The 5,000-nt window shown below is 51.3% G+C and overlaps 1 protein-coding gene and 1 non-coding gene across 2 annotated transcripts in view; one reads left to right on the top strand and one right to left on the bottom strand.

The window, feature by feature from the left end:
• Positions 1-5,000, top strand: part of LOC119891504 (scavenger receptor cysteine-rich type 1 protein M160-like) — a 1,270,577-nt gene that overhangs the window by 674,872 nt on the left and 590,705 nt on the right. The gene's annotated exons all lie outside the window — the stretch shown is intronic.
• On the bottom strand, positions 33-105 carry trnar-ccu. Its single transcript has one exon. It is a non-coding gene; the product is annotated as a tRNA-Arg (tRNA).

Raw genomic sequence — 5,000 nt, 5'->3', positions numbered from 1 at the left:
GCACGCTTCCGCTGCGCCACTCTGCTCTCCCACACCCCAGATGGGACTCGAACCCACAATCCCTGGCTTAGGAGGCCAGTGCCTTATCCATTAGGCCACTAGGGCTTCACATACCATGAGGTCACCAGCTAGGAGGACAGACAGCAAGTTTCACTACAGAGAAAGGGAAAAATACAGGAAACACAATGTGTGGTTTTTAAATCAATGGGCCCAGCAGGCTTCCTCTGCGCCACTCTGCTCTCCCACAATCCCTGGCTTAGGAGGCCAGTGTCTTATCCACAAGGCCAATACGGCTTCACATCCCATGAGGTCATGCACCACTCTGCTCCCCACACCCCAGATGGGACTCTAAACCACAATCCCTGGCTTAGGAGGCCAGTGCCTTATCCATAAGGCCAATAGGGATTCACATCCCATGAGGTCACCAACTAGGAAGACATACAGTAACTTTCACTATAGAGAAAGGGACCAATGTGTGGTTTTGAATCACTGGCACCACGCTGCCCATAAATCACTGTTAGCAGAGGATGGTTTCGATCCATCGACCTCTGGGTTATGGGCCCAGCACGCTTCCGCTGCGCCACTCTGCTCTGCCACTTTGCAGATGGGCCTCGAACCCACAATCCCTGGCTTTGAATCACTGGGCACAGCAGGCTTCTGCTGCGCCACTCTGCTCCCCCGCACCCCAGATGGGACTCTAACCCACAATCCCTGGCTTAGGAGGCCAGGGCCTTATCCATGAGGGGAATAGGGCTTCACATCCCATGAGGTCACCAACTAGGAAGACATACAGCAACTTTCACTATAGAGAGAGGGACAAATACGGGAAGCACAATGTGCGGTTTTGAATCACTGGGTCAGAAGTCTATGAAGATTCTCAGTCATCCAGGTCATAGTTATCCAACGAAGGTTAAAATCAGGGGCAACTGGACTTGGTTGAAGACACTGGAAGACGTTTCGTCCCTCATCCAAAGGACTTCTTCAGTTCTGACTGACTGGCAGGGAAACTCAGCTATTTCACCTCAGTGGGGGCGTTATCCCGGGTCATCGATACCGCTGGTTCGTAAGTGTTCCTTGTTGCTGTGACGACAGTCGTTACAGTCGTTACAGTCGTTAAGACTACTTGTGGCCAAGACTGAACGACCTTCGTTGGTATCTTCACCTGAGGTCAATAGGTTACGTTTGTTGAGTTTCCTGGGAAGAGATGAAAGGACAGCATTGTAAGTGGGGGATAAGTGGTGGCGTAGACCCCCTCCCCTGTTCAATGACGGCTTCTCAACCCTGGTGTAGATGGCTTCCTTGACACCTCACCACACATCGCCAGGCTGCCAGTAAAACAGTACTAGCAGAGGATGGTTTCGATCCATCGACCTCTGGGTTATGGGCCCAGCACGCTTCCGCTGCGCCACTCTGCTCTCCCACACCCCAGATGGGACTCGAACCACAATCCCTGGCTTAGGAGGCCAGTGCCTTATCCATTAGGCCACTAGGGCTTCACATACCATGAGGTCACCAGCTAGGAGGACAGACAGCAAGTTTCACTACAGAGAAAGGGAAAAATACAGGAAACACAATGTGTGGTTTTTAAATCAATGGGCCCAGCAGGCTTCCTCTGCGCCACTGCTCTCCCACAATCCCTGGCTTAGGAGGCCAGTGTCTTATCCACAAGGCCAATACGGCTTCACATCCCATGAGGTCATGCACCACTCTGCTCCCCCACACCCCAGATGGGACTCTAACCCACAATCCCTGGCTTAGGAGGCCAGGGCCTTATCCATGAGGGGAATAGGGCTTCACATCCCATGAGGTCACCAACTAGGAAGACATACAGCAACTTTCACTATAGAGAGAGGGACAAATACGGGAAGCACAATGTGCGGTTTTGAATCACTGGGTCAGAAGTCTATGAAGATTCTCAGTCATCCAGGTCATAGTTATCAACGAAGGTTAAAATCAGGGGCAACTGGACTTGGTTGAAGACACTGGAAGACGTTTCGTCCCTCATCCAAAGGACTTCTTCAGTTCTGACTGACTGGCAGGGAAACTCAGCTATTTCACTCAGTGGGGGCGTTATCCCGGGTCATCGATACCGCTGGTTCGTAAGTGTTCCTTGTTGCTGTGACGACAGTCGTTACAGTCGTTACAGTCGTTAAGATACTTGGGCCAAGACTGAACGACCTTCGTTGGTATCTTCACCTGAGGTCAATAGGTTACGTTTATTGAGTTCCTGGGAAGAGATGAAAGGACAGCATTGTAAGTGGGGGATAAGTGGTGGCGTAGACCCCTCCCCTGTTCAATGACGGCTTCTCAACCCTGGTGTAGATGGCTTCCTTGACACCTCACCACACATCGCCAGGCTGCCAGTAAAACAGTACTAGCAGAGGATGGTTTCGATCCATCGACCTCTGGGTATGGAAGACGTTTCGTCCCTCATCCAAAGGATTCTTCAGTTCTGATGACTGGCAGGGAAACTCAGCTATTTCACCTCAGTGGGGGCGTATCCCGGGTCATCGATACCGCTGGTTCGTAAGTGTTCCTTGTTGCTGTGACGCCAGTCGTACAGCGTTACAGTCGTTAAGACTACTTGTGGCCAAGACTGAACGACCTGCGTTGGTATCTTCACCTGAGGTCAATAGGTTACGTTTGTTGAGTTTCTGGGAAGAGATGAAAGGACAGCATGTAAGGGGGATAAGTGGTGGCGTAGACCCCCTCCCTGTTCAATGACGGCTTCTAACCCTGGTGTAGATGGCTTCCTTGACACTCACTACACATCGCCAGGCTGCCAGTAAAACAGCACTAGCAGAGGATGGTTTCGATCCATCGACCTCTGGGTTATGGGCCAGCACGCTTCCGTGCGCCACTCTGCTCTCCCACCCCAGATGGGATCGAAACCACAACCCTGGCTTAGGAGGCCAGGCCTATCCATTAGGCCACTAGGGCTTCACATACATGAGGTCACCAGCTAGGAGGACAGACAGCAAGTTCATACAGAGAAAGGGAAAAATACAGGAAACACAATGTGTGGTTTTAAATCAATGGGCCAGCAGGCTTCCTCTGCGCCACTCTGCTCTCCACAATCCCTGGCTTAGGAGGCCAGTGTCTATCCACAAGGCCAATACGGCTTCACACCATGAGGTCATGCACCACTCTGCTCCCACCAACCCCAGATGGGACTCTAAACCACAATCCCTGGCTTAGGAGGCCAGTGCCTTATCCATAAGGCCAATAGGGATTCACATCCCATGAGGTCACCAACTAGGAAGACATACAGTAACTTTCACTATAGAGAAAGGGACCAATGTGTGGTTTTGAAATCACTGGCACCACGCTGCCATAAATCACGTTAGCAGAGGATGGTTTCGACCATCGACTCTGGGTTATGGGCCCAGCACGCTTCCGCTGCGACACTTGCTCTGCCACTTTGCAGATGGGCCTCGAACCACAATCCCTGGCTTTGAATCACTGGGCACAGCAGGCTTATGCTGCGCCACTCTGCCCCGCACCCCAGATGGGACTCTAACCCACAATCCCTGGCTAGGAGGCCAGGGCTTATCCATGAGGGGAATAGGGCTTCACATCCATGAGGTCACCAACTAGGAAGACATACAGCAACTTTCACATAGAGAGAGGGGACAAATACGGGAAGCACAATGTGCGGTTTTGAATCACTGGGTCAGAAGTCTATGAAGATTCTCAGTAATCCAGGTCATAGTATCCAACGAAGGTTAAAATCAGGGGCAACTGGACTTGGTTGAAGACACTGGAAGACGTTTCGTCCCTCATCCAAAGGACTTCTTCAGTTCTGACTGACTGGCAGGGAAACTCAGCTATTTCACCTCAGTGGGGGCGTTATCCCGGGTCATCGATACCGCTGGTTCGTAAGTGTTCCTTGTTGCTGTGACGACAGTCGTACAGTCGTTACAGTCGTTAAGACTACTTGTGGCCAAGACTGAACGACCTTCGTTGGTATCTTCACCTGGGTCAATAGGTTACGTTTGTTGAGTTTCCTGGGAAGAGATGAAAGGACAGCATGTGTAGAGTGGGGGATAAGTGGTGGCGTAGACCCCCTCCCCTGTTCAATGACGGCTTCTCAACCCTGGTGTAGATGGCTTCCTTGACACCTCACCACACAGCCAGGCTGCCAGTAAAACAGTACTAGCAGAGGATGGTTTCGATCCATCGACCTGGGTTATGGGCCCAGCACGCTTCCGCTGCGCCACTCTGCTCTCACACCCCAGAGGGACTCGAACCACAATCCCTGGCTTAGGAGGCCAGTGCCTTATACATTAGGCCCTAGGGCTTCACATACCATGAGGTCACCAGCTAGGAGGACAGACGCAAGTTTCATACAGAGAAAGGGAAAAATACAGGAAAACACAATGTGTGGTTTTTAAATCAATGGGCCCAGCAGGCTTCTCGCCACTTGCTCTCCCACAATCCCTGGCTTAGGAGGCCAGTGTCTTATCCACAAGGCCAATACGGCTTCACATCCCATGAGGTCATGCACCACATGCTCCCCCACACCCAGATGGGACTCTAACCCACAATCCTGGCTTAGGAGGCCAGGGCCTTATCCATGAGGGGAATAGGGCTTCACATCCCATGAGGTCACCAACTAGGAAGACATACAGCAACTTTCACTATAGAGAGAGGGACAAATACGGGAAGCACAATGTGCGGTTTTGAATCACTGGGTCAGAAGTCTATGAAGATTTCAGTCATCAGGTCATAGTATCCAACGAAGGTTAAAAATCAGGGGCAATGGACTTGGTTGAAGACACTGGAAGACGTTTCGTCCTCATCCAAAGGACTTCTTCAGTTTGATGACTGGCAGGGAAACTCACTATTTCACCTCAGTGGGGGCGTTATCCGGGTCATCGATACCGCAGGTTCGTAAGTGTTCCTTGTTGCTGTGACGACAGTCGTTACAGTCGTTACAGTCGTTAAGACTACTTGTGGCCAAGGACTGAACGACTTCGTTGGTATCTTCACAATAGGTT

The sequence above is a fragment of the Micropterus salmoides genome, unplaced genomic scaffold, assembly GCF_014851395.1.
Source record: "Micropterus salmoides isolate LMB-PRFRI ecotype aquatic unplaced genomic scaffold, ASM1485139v1 Ms_hic_scaffold_7, whole genome shotgun sequence".
NCBI classification, from domain to species: domain Eukaryota; kingdom Metazoa; phylum Chordata; class Actinopteri; order Centrarchiformes; family Centrarchidae; genus Micropterus; species Micropterus salmoides.
The sequence above is the reverse complement of the archived record's forward strand: the minus strand, read 5'-3'. Positions and strand labels throughout refer to the sequence as shown.